Source organism: Leguminivora glycinivorella, chromosome 5, assembly GCF_023078275.1.
Source record: "Leguminivora glycinivorella isolate SPB_JAAS2020 chromosome 5, LegGlyc_1.1, whole genome shotgun sequence".
In the NCBI taxonomy this organism is placed as follows: domain Eukaryota; kingdom Metazoa; phylum Arthropoda; class Insecta; order Lepidoptera; family Tortricidae; genus Leguminivora; species Leguminivora glycinivorella.
This window is the reverse complement of record NC_062975.1, coordinates 10159448-10171764: the sequence shown is the minus strand read 5'-3', so window position 1 is coordinate 10171764 and position 12317 is coordinate 10159448.

Here is a 12317-nt window from a genome sequence, read left to right as displayed (position 1 = left end):
CTCAACAGCTTTTTATTTCAAAGCCACTTTACGTTTGATTTCGCCACTTTTTAATGCGAGCGAAGATAACTTTAATTTTAATTCGTAGTATAATCCATACTAATATTATAAATGGGAAAGTCTTTCACGGCAAAACGGAGCGACGAATTACGTGATTTTTTAAGTGGAGATAGTTATGTATACGTGAGAGCGATAATAAGATATTTTTTTTATTATGTGAATATGTTTTTTGTTTGTGGCACTTTGACATTTTGGAAGGGACGCTGCAAAGGATTCCCAAAGTTTTTCATTACGATTGATCGATTAATCGAAATAAATCGTACGGGACAGCCCTAAAACAGGACAGCCTTAAAAAAAAAACTTTGTCTTCATGGTCTATTTAGTCTATGCTCGCTTGCATGCACCTGTCTCAGGGAGAATAGAAGTATAAAGGAGGAACATCTGTCGAAGTACAACAATCGCAAAAATGACCGGCTGAGGCCTTGTAATTGCAGTTACAAATCTCTCCGCTTGGAGTGCATGTCTCGCTCAATGATCAGCGATGTGACATGACATTAGACGTTCTTTTCTCTAGGCTGATTTAGTCAGACTCATCAGACTGAGCAAGTCAAGACGTAGTCCCGTGGTAGTGCGCTGGCTTCGTACGCAGATGTTCACGGGTTCGATTCTGACAGATCTTTTTGCTGTTTGTTTTTTGCATTAATTTTCTTTTTGTGTATTTTATTTGTGTTTATTTATTGTTTTATTCAGACAAATATTAATTTAAGCCTTTTTACATTGTTTGCCCCATCTTAGGATTCTTAGGTAATGTTGTAAGTCTTGCGAATGAAATTTCGAAAAGTTGTAACAAAACAAAATATTTTTGGACATTAAAAAAATAAAAGAATTCGAGAAAAATATTAGTAGAAAAAAATAAAAAAGATCTCATCAGGATTTGAACCCGGGAGGCCGGGACCTCTTGCTCCGTAGGCGGGGTCACTACCGAGAAGGCTAAGAGATTGTCAAACCTTATCTACCTGCTATTGCAGAACCACCTTTGCCTTCTCGGTAGTGACCCCGCCTACGGAGCAAGAGGTCCCGGGTTCAAAACCTGATGAGACCTTTTTTTATTTTTTTCTACTAATATTTTTCTTGAATTATTTTATTTTTATAATGTCCAAAAATATTTTGTTTTGTCACAACTTTTCGAAATTTCATTCGCAAGACTTACAACATTACCGAAGAATCCTAAGATGGGGCAAACAATGTAAAAGGGCTTAAGTTAACATTTGTATGAATAAAACAATAAATAAAATACACAAAAAGAAAATTAATGTATAAAAAAAAAACAAAAAGCAAAAAGATCGCTGTCAGAATCGAACCCGTGAACATCTGCGTACGAAGCCAGCGCACTACCACGGGACTACGTTTGACTTGCTCAGTCTGACGAAATCAGCCTAGAGAAAAGAACGTCTAATGTCATCTCACATCGCTGATCATTGAGCGAGACATGCGCTCCAAGCGGAGAGATTTGTAACTGCAATTACAAGGCCTCAGCTGGTCATTTTTGCGACTGTTCTACTTCGACAGACTTTCCTCCTTATCTCTAGTCTCCCTGGTCCGGTAGTCCGGTTCTTCGGCCAGCCTGTCTCACTCACTCGGGCCGGGCAGGTCGGCGTCACTTTTTGGAATCGTTTGTCTGTAAAAAGAATGACCCAGGAATAGGCGTCCACTTTTCGCTAGCAACCACAGACTATAAAATATTTTTCACATAGAGTGATATTCTAGGGATGAGGTGACGATTTTAAAGTTTACGATTCAATTATGTTGCCATGCGCAAAAAATGAGCAAAAGATATTTCGTTATGAAAGCTAAGAACACACTACGCGGACGTCCGTCGTGAATCGACCGCGGACGGGAATCTGGACAATGGAAATACACATAACCGTGCAAACTATCGGTCGACGGACGCGGACGTGGCCTTGAGCGCACGGACGTCCGATCGAAATCTGGCTCTCTGGATGTTTTGTTCCGTGCACACTGATAGGTCGCGGTCGCGGTCGTTTTACGACGGACGTCCGCGTAGTATGTTCCTAGCTTTATGCTAGGAACATACTACGCGGACATCCGTCGTAAATCGACCGCGGACGGGAATCTGGACAATGAAGCTAGGAACACACTACGCGGACGTCCGTCGTAAATCGACCGCGGACGGGAATCTGGACAATGGAAATACACATAACCGTGCAAACTATCGGTCGACGGACGCGGACGTGGCCTTGAGCGCACGGACGTCCGATCGAAATCTGGCTCTCTGGATGTTTTGTTCCGTGCACACTGATAGGTCGCGGTCGCGGTCGTTTTACGACGGACGTCCGCGTAGTATGTTCCTAGCTTGAAGCTAGGAACACACTACGCGGACGTCCGTCGTAAATCGACCGCGGACGGGAATCTGGACAATGGAAATCAGAGAAAAGAGACTAATGATGGAAATAGACATATAAAGCTAGGAACACATTGCGCGGACGTCCGTCGTGGATCGACCGCGGACGGGAATCTGGACAATGGAAATACATATAACCGTGCAAACTATCGGTCGACGGACGTGGACGTGGCCTTGAGCGCGTGGACGTCCGATCGAAATCTGGCTCGCTGGATGTTTTGTTCCGTGCACACTGTTCGGTCGCGGTCGCGGTCGATTTGCGACGGACGTCCGCGTAGTATGTTCCTAGCTTAAAGCTAGGAACCCACTACGCGGACGTCCGTCGTAAATCGACCGCGGACGGAAATCTGGACAATGGAAATACATATAACCGTGCAAACTATCGGTCGACGGACGTGGACGTGGCCTTGAGCGCGTGGACGTCCGATCGAAATCTGGCTCGCTGGATGTTTTGTTCCGTGCACACTGTTCGGTCGCGGTCGCGGTCGATTTGCGACGGACGTCCGCGTAGTATGTTCCTAGCTTAAAGCTAGGAACACACTACGCGGACGTCCGTCGTAAATGGACCGCGGACGGGAATCTGGACAATGGAAATACACATAACCGTGCAAACTATCGGTCGACGGACGCGGACGTAGCCTTGAGCGCACGGACGTCCGATCGAAATCTGGCTCTCTGGATGTTTTGTTCCGTGCACACTGATAGGTCGCGGTCGCGGTCGTTTTACGACGGACGTCCGCGTAGTATGTTCCTAGCTTGACCGTGCAAACTATCGGTCGACGGACGTGGACGTGGCCTTGAGCGCATGGACGTCCGATCGAAATCTAGCTCGCTGGATATTTTGTTCCGTGCACACTGATCGGTCGCGGTCGCGGTCGATCGACGACGGACGTCCGCGTAGTAAGCAGAATCGGCGGCCAAGGTATACGAGATTATCCCACAGGTTCTGAATGTCCAAACTTTAGACAATAACAGTACCTACTCATGCTGCAGGGATATCCGAGATTGCAAAACATGTCATTGATCTTACCAGGGAGGTTGCTGCTTTAAAGGCGCAAACTGGCGGCCACTCATCAAGATCAGTTTTTCGTGGTATTCATCGCGCGCCATTTTCAACCGGCCGTCGTCGAGAGCGTTCCACATCAAGACTAAGAGATCCGTCCATATGCTGGTACCATACTAGATTTGGCGACAGATCTACCCGCTGTACTAGACCATGCAGTTATCCAGGGGCGGAAAACTTTACCGGCAGCACAGAATATATAATAGTACAAGTACAGAAGGCTCACTCCTTTGATGTTCACAAAATGCCGCCATTCTAAATTCTTACCTACATTAACAAACGGACCGCACGCGAGCAGCCAACATTGAATTTTATTGCGCTGCACGAAGGTCGTTGCCAATGAATGGGCCGCGAACTCGCGGCCGCTGACATGTACTTGTAGCGCGGCGATAGAATTGAGGAGTGAGCCGCCCCTGCCGGCAGCCGAAATTAGCGGCCTACGTCTGCCAAGTAAAACCGGACCGCCTTTTTGTGCTGGACCAAAACTCTAAAACTCTCTTCCTAGTTGATACAGGATCAGACTTGTGCGTTTACCCGCGCGCTTTAATACCCGTCTTCCCTAGGGGAGATTAGGGGAGATTTTTAGGATATTTTTTAATTTCGATCGCCTGAATCGCCTCCCTCACAATCCGGGGATAATAGTGTCGCTCGGTGGAAAGAACTTTGGGTTTGTGTAGCTCAATCCAGTGATTCATTTCCGCAGTAAGCAAGTGCTCGGCGATTGCAGATTTGTGTATATGGCGATTTTTAACTGCCGCTATGTGTTCCTTCACCCTCTCTTATATCTCGGGTATAGATTATCGCCCACCTGCAAACTAGCGAACGTTATTTTATGGTAAATTATATGAAATAAATTGTTAATTTTGTCGTCTCTTCATTGTCACTAGATGTTCACTATTACCTCTTTAAACTGGCTAATGACTTGGCATCAAAAAATATATAAGTATTATTTAATGTCCAGATATTTCGTTAGATGTCGCTATACCACCTGCAAACTAGCGAACGGATTCTATGGTAAATTATATGAAATAAATTGTTAAATTCGTTATTAATACAGAAATTTAGCTTTTAGGTTCGTTATTTTTACCCATGGCGTATGGGTATAATGGGTACATGCTTTAAGCCTTAAACTTGAATAAACTTTGTCCAGCCGGCGTATCATGCTTCCAGTTTTATCACTTGTCCACGTGGATAAGACAACTGTCACTCTCACACTGACATACTTGCCAAAGCGTGACGGATGCTTTATCCACGTGGATAAGTGATAAAATTGGAATCATAATACGCCGGCTGGAAATATTTGTTTATAATATTTGCTAAAATACGAAATAGAAGGACGTTAATTTAAAATGAATTGTTGTATCCTAGAACAACACGGGGTAACCAGCATACAATGAAATGAAAAATATAAAATTTTATAGCATTCCAGACTTTCGTACCTTGTACTTGTACTCGTGAAAAACTAAATTTAGGTACTTAGGTATGGATAAATTTATTTATAATAATAAAGAAACGTACGTAATTTCAAAACTTGAATCATAAGATTATAACCAGGGGCGGCTCACTCCGCGATTTTATTGCCGCGCTACAGGTACATGCTGGAGGCCGCGAGTTCGCGGCCCATTCAGTTGTGACGACCTTCGCGCGGTGCAATAGAATTCAATGTCGGCTGCTCGCGTGCGGTCCGTTTGTTAATGTAGGTAAGAATTTAGAATGGCGGCATTTTGTGAATATCAATTTATCAAAGGAGTAAGCCTTCTCTACTTGTACTATGGCGTGAGCGGCTCAGGGTGTGGAGAGGCGTGCACCGCTTTCTACCCAGTCTGTACGAAACAGCCACTGTGCCAACTCACGTCTTAAGCTAGGAACACACTACGCGGACGTCCGTCGTAAATCGACCGCGGACGGGAATCTGGACAATGGAAATACACATAAAGCTAGGAACATACTACGCGGACGTCCGTCGTAAATCGACCGCGGACGGGAATCTGGACAATGAAATTACACATAACCGTGCAAACTATCGGTCGACGGACGTGGACGTGGCCTTGAGCGCATGGACGTCCGATCGAAATCTGGCTCGCTGGATGTTTTGTTCCGTGCACACTGATCGGTCGCGGTCGCGGTCGATTTACGACGGACGTCCGCGTAGTATGTTCCTAGCTTAACCGTGCAAACTATCGGTCGACGGACGTGGACGTGGCCTTGAGCGCATGGACGTCCGATCGAAATCTGGCTCGCTGGATGTTTTGTTCCGTGCACACTGATCGGTCGCGGTCGCGGTCGTTTTACGACGGACGTCCGCGTAGTATGTTCCTAGCTTTATGTGTATTTCCATTGTCCAGATTCCCGTCCGCGGTCGATTTACGACGGACGTCCGCGTAGTGTGTTCCTAGCTTTAAGCAAGGAACATACTACGCGGACGTCCGTCGTAAATCGACCGCGGACGGGAATCTGGACAATGGAAATACACATAACCGTGCAAACTATCGGTCGACGGACGTGGACGTGGCCTTGAGCGCATGGACGTCCGATCGAAATCTGGCTCGCTGGATGTTTTGTTCCGTGCACACTAATCGGTCGCGGTCGCGGTCGATTTACGACGGACGTCCGCGTAGTATGTTCCTAGCTTTATAGTTCTGGCACCCCACTCTGGACTGGACGGCCGGTTAAGGCAAGCCAGAGGTGAGAGTCCTGCGGCCTCTGGGGCTGATTTTTGAGTCTCACGCGTTCGAATTCAGAAAATTGTCACTGAAAATAATAGGCATTTCACCGTTTTCAAGCGGTATTTTAGTGACAATGAGACTCAAAAATCGGCCCCCTGCTCAGTGTTCACTGCGGCCTGCCAGTGAAGGCGAGCCGGAGGGAGGGGCCTGACTGACTCTCGGAGCCATGGGACCCAAAGGACGCCATTTCCCATTCAGCTCGCCACAAGCTGCCCTGGGGACTTATTATTGTAATCCTTTATTTATCTTTCTTCTTAAGTTAGGTTATTTATAATATGATTATAAAAGTAAAATACAAGACCACATACAAAACAATACAAAATATATAAACACATTATAAAAAACCTAACCTAGGGTGCCGCCAGCAGCGGGGCAGGGCCCAAGCTGCCGGTGGTTAGGGCTGCAGAGAGAGGAACCGTCGGACTATCCGCGCTGTGTCCAAAATTACCGCCTTCTGCATCTGGCCCTTGATCCAACCACCGAGCGAGAGTCTCTTAAGATGTTGGTCGAGACTCTTCGCTATGAGACCGTTCGCTGAAACGACTATCGGGACAATGATCGTTGAATCAACATCCCACATGGTGGTTATCTCGTGAGCCAAGTCTAGGTACTTACTGGACTTGTCCTTCTCGGCTTTCACGAGATTCTCATCATGGGGGATGGTGATGTCAACGAGCACGGCCCGGCGTTGCGGTCGATCTATTATCACAATGTCAGGCTTATTGGCTACAATAGTCCTGTCAGTGATAATAGATCGATCCCAATAGAGCGTGGCACGGCCATTTTCAAGAACTGGCGCAGGTAAGTACTTGTAGTACGGTACTTCGCGGTCCACAAGGCCGTATTGAAGAGCAAGCTGCTGGTGAATGATCCGGGCTACGAGATTATGCCTGTGCAAGTACTCACCGTTAGCAAGATGAGAACAACCGGAAATGATATGCCTGTAATTATTTATACTATTTTATTGTGCTGTTATTTATAATTTTATAATTTAATTTAATGTAACTCGTTTAAACATTATAAATTGTATACTTCCAAAAAACATTAAAGAATAAAATATGTACAATTAACTAAATATAGTACCTACTATTAAGCAGAAAAAATCTTAAACTATACTTATCTAAAAAAGAAACCTAAAAACCACCCTCCAGGCCCGGCCCCTCGGCAGGGTGCCCATCACGATCAGCATTCATTAGGCTAGTTTCCTATATTTAAGGTAGTTCGCTTTTATGCAGTGCACGAAATAAAGCATAGAGTTAGAGTATATTGAATAGTATGGTATAGAGTTATCAGTCAAGATTTTCGAATGCAGCGCCATCTATTATTAAGTTACGACAACTTTTCATGTGACTTTCCATGCCTAAAGGTTCCTTTTTTTAGAACATAAAGCATGTGGACCCTTTTAACATGGAACGCCACATATTTATGGCGGGATTTCTAAATAGGTCATTCATCAACCAGGCACATTAATAAATATTTGAACGCTAACTTATTTGCCAAAAAAAGAAAGCATTTATAAAATTTCCAATTTAATACATGTAATTAGCCATAGAATTAGGCTTGTGTCGTTCACGAACTATGAACTGTTAGAAATAAAATCCCATCAATGACCGAAATGAACTGAATCTTTCCATGCTCTGAGAATCGGTCTTTGCTCATTTAGTTCAGTACAGGATCGGCGAACGCGAGCGGTTTGGATCGAGAACGAATGTGTGACTGCGCCGACCGAGAGCGAGAGCTACTTAGCAGAGCAACAAAAAAAAAGTCAAGTTTTCATATTAAACTTCGGTTACTTACAACCTTTCGGCCCGGAATGTTACTATCTGTGGACTATTCGTATCATTTGACACTATTCGGTCCCATTCGTTCTGATCTTTCCGACCGCAATGGTCGCTGGTCGCTGGTCTAGCTGAACTAAAAGAGCGAACTAGTTCGTGAGAGCGACTGAACGAGATCGGAGCGCTCCGATCAACGAACGAAACGGCACAAGCCTACATAGAATGCCGTTCGCTAGTTTGCGGGTGGTACAGCGACATCTAGCGAAAATTTTGAACATCAAAAAATACTTATACATTTTACGACAACCAGTCATTACCCAGTTTGCGGAGGTAACAGTGACATCTAGCGTACTACGGCATATAATTGATTTTTATGCCCTCTATTGTTAATTTCCCTAAGCATATCGAAATAAAGCAAATAAAGCACCACATAATTAAAAGAAAAATATGGTCAGTAGTTCTGTTTAAACATAATTTCTATTTAATAGTCAAAGAGAAAGATATAAAGTAAATGAATTGACCGTGACGTCACTCCTCAGTATTTCATAGTAATTCCATATTATATTAGCCAATCGTTTTCACAGTTCAAAAAGAAGCTGATTTGACTAGTTAGAAACTAGCCTAATATGCCTCAGTGCAAGTTATCACTAGATGTCACTATTACCATTGTAAACTAAACTGGGTAATGTCTTGGCGTCGTAAAATGTGTAAGTATTTTTAGATGTCCAGATTTTTCGCTAGATGTTGCTGTGCCGCTTGCAAACTAGCGAACAGCATTATATTATAGCACTCTTCGTAAACTGGCGATCAAATATATGAAAGAGGCGAGTTCCTACTTTCCTAGCACAGTCGTATGGTCGTAAGCTCGTGTAGGTGAATCGAAGAGTGGTATAATACTTATACATCTTATCTTATACTTTTAAACGAGCAATTCTTGTATATTTATTTATTTATTTATTTATTTATTTATATATATATTTATTTACACTGACGATCTCGGAAACCGCTCTAACGATTTCGCAGAAATTTGTTATGTGGGGGTTTTTGGGGTGAAAAATCGGTCTAACTTATCCTTAGGTCCCGGAAAACGCGAATTTTCGAGTTTTCATGCGTTTTTCTTCGCGCGCCATCTCGTGTGCAGTAGTTGTACTGTTAAGACAGAATTCTTTCGGTCGATGTAAGTACTATTTATTGCAAACACTAGATGGCGACACAGGTCAAGGCTAAAACGAATAGAAAATACACTATTTGAGTTTTTGTGGCGAAATGCGCGCCATCTCGTGTGGAGTAGTTGTGTTGTTAAGGCTGAGAATTCTTTCGCTCGATGTAGGTACTATTCATTTTTGAACTAGATGGCGACACATGTCAAGGATACGAAACAGAACCGAGCGAAGCTCGGTTGCCCAGATATTAATGAAATTATATGAGGTGAACGCGTACTGTGCTTGTATGCTTTTCATGAACTTACTTACATGGTAGCTACTTACCATTTTAATAATATTGGTGGATTTGGACGTAGCCTTAAACAAAGGATAGTATTCTTCGTTTTTCATTAAGCACGCCGCCACATCCAACGGAGCTAGTTTGTGCACCTAATTTTAATTTAAGCAGCATCTCTGATGGAGCGACAGTAGGTACCGCTTGTATATAGTCCAATTCGTGATCAGCGTAATCTACCACATAGGTATGTCACAATTAAAACAATGGCCGCTGTACACACATGGCCAACAGTTCCACCAACCCCCTTGGCCATGTGTGTAGAGGGCTACTTGGCCGTAAGTTGGCAGTTGGCGCTTGCGCTTGCCGGCCAACCGATTCGTGTCGGTTTTTTGTCCACACATCAAAGGATCTTGGCGCCAATGGCCAACTGCGTTTACACGTTGGCGCTTCATTCAGTTGGTCGTCAGCCGTCAGAGAGGACAGTAGTGATATATTTACGAAAATAATAAGTTTATCTATGCCAATAATAGTGTAGATTTTAGGAAATAAAATAACCTTGCAAATGTTTAATGTATTTCCTAAAAAAGATAAATGTTCTTATCAGAATATTCAAAAAATTGTTAATATTGCAAATAATTTAATTTTACTACGGGGTTATTATTTTTTAATATTTTTTTTCTGACAACGTCTATGACCAAGAATTTCCTAGATTTTTTCATTCCACGTCCATCTTTCATGAAGAGCCAATGCCAAGTGATTGGTTCGCCAATGTGTAAACAGCGGCTCTTATCTTGGCCAAGGGGTTTCACAAAGGGCTGGTGGAACCGTTGGCCATGTGTGTACAGGGGCCATAAAATGAAAGTCCACACGAAAGCGTTCATCATTGTGCCTTATTGCCTGTTTTCGGGCCAAGGTTTGAAACCAGGACCTATCATGGGTTTCACGGCCTCTGAAGAGGCTGTACCTCCAGCTCCACTCGTCGCGGTTTTTGCTAGGTTTGCTACAAGCGCCTGTTGCAAATTGATGGCAAACATGCATGTCATTCAAGGATTAAATAAATGAGAGCAGAAAAAAATATTGTTGTTCATTTGACCGATATCCGGTGTGATTTAATAGTTATTTGTTATACAAGGGGGCAAAGTTGTACTTAAACGCCGAGTGTGGTATTGAAAAACGAGCAAGTGAAAGGATTGTATAGTTGAACCACGAGCGAAGCGAGTAGTTCGAGAATAGAATCCTGCACTTGCGAGTTTTTTTTAACACACGAGAAGTAATAGTTATTTGTTATACAAGGGGCAGTTGTATTTTAACGCCGAGTGTGGAATTGAAAAACGAGCAAGTGAAAGACTTGCTGATCTTGCGAGTTTTTTAACACACGAGAAGTAAAATACATTTGCACCCGAGTGTAACACTAAACTTTCCCCGCACTATAGCGAGGAAACTACAACGCAAAAACTGCGTTTATCACTGCTTCCAGTATATTCACAGGTGGTAAATCATCTTTATTACTAGATTCAACTACTTTTATCAATTTTAAAGATAGTTAATTTGACTTTATTCAAAGTCAAATTACTTTATTCACTAGTCAATAAAATGCGTTTTTACTCACTGGTATTAAACGACAAAACACGTGTTTCCGAGCTAGTGAGGGGAAAATGTTATTGTTGGCAATTTAGTGGGGTACAGTTTATTGATATATGTTTCAGAACATAGTTCCCACACTTTGGGACGATACACGGCTATGCGTGCCAAGCTGACGTCAGAACGGCATGTCCATGTCACTATCTATTTAATGCTTAATTTCTTGATGTACTTACAGTTTTCTTCGCTTTAGCAAATAGGTACAGTTTAGGTCAGTTATTTGGAGCAAATTTTGTGACTATTCAGACATCTCTCACGCCATCCTGACGGACACAGTTGCAGGTGATCTGGCGGTTACGGTGATCGCTTTCCATCAGGCGGGCCGTATACCTGTTTACCACCGACGGTTTATACAAAATGCCTTATTTTGACCTTTAACCTTGAGGTTAAGTATTTCATTAGTACTGTTAGTGCGTTTTCACATTATCCGATCTGATATCGGATGTAGCACCGATATCCCATACATTTAAGCCGCCATCTTGGATTTTTGCCGGATCGGATAATGTGAAAACGCACTTAGCCCATTACTACTTTGATCCCCTGAAGATGAAAAGCCGTGACGCTCTTGCACGAAGATGAAAAGCCGTGACGACTGCAGTCGGCAGTATAGACAGATATATGGCAGTCATGCATATTCCATATGCTCCCTCCGGCAGTGACAACAGGGAATACCCAACGATAAAAATGTAAATTAAAAATACTACAAATATAATACAGATATTCTTTTATTGCCTACTAATACAAGAAAAGAAACTTAATATACAAAGTAAACACTGGCAAACAACCTTTATTTAGCTTGGTCAACGAACGATCCTAGATGGAATGGCCGAAAGCAGAAAGTTTCACTGCGGGATGTTGTTGGGGTAGTCAGGCAGGAGACATACATACCACAGTATAAGGAATATTCAGTAGTTAATCTCCGGCAGGTAGATGCGGGCGGTCTCTACTGCGCAAGGTCACGCAGGGTTGAACAAAATTACTATAAAGTTAATCAATCAACTTCGTACAAAGTAAGTTGTTGTTATCTAATAGGTACTATTAGGTAACTGTAAGTATTAGTGTAACAATACCACACCAGTCAATATTGAATACACAAAAAAATATTATTCATATATTAGTCTCATAAGCGCAATACTAGATTGTGTAACGATCCCGAGCAAAATGAGATATTCACGGGGACGGCTTTTCACATCACGTATGTGGTAATTTATATGTTATACTTAGATATTATTTAAAACAAAAACGCA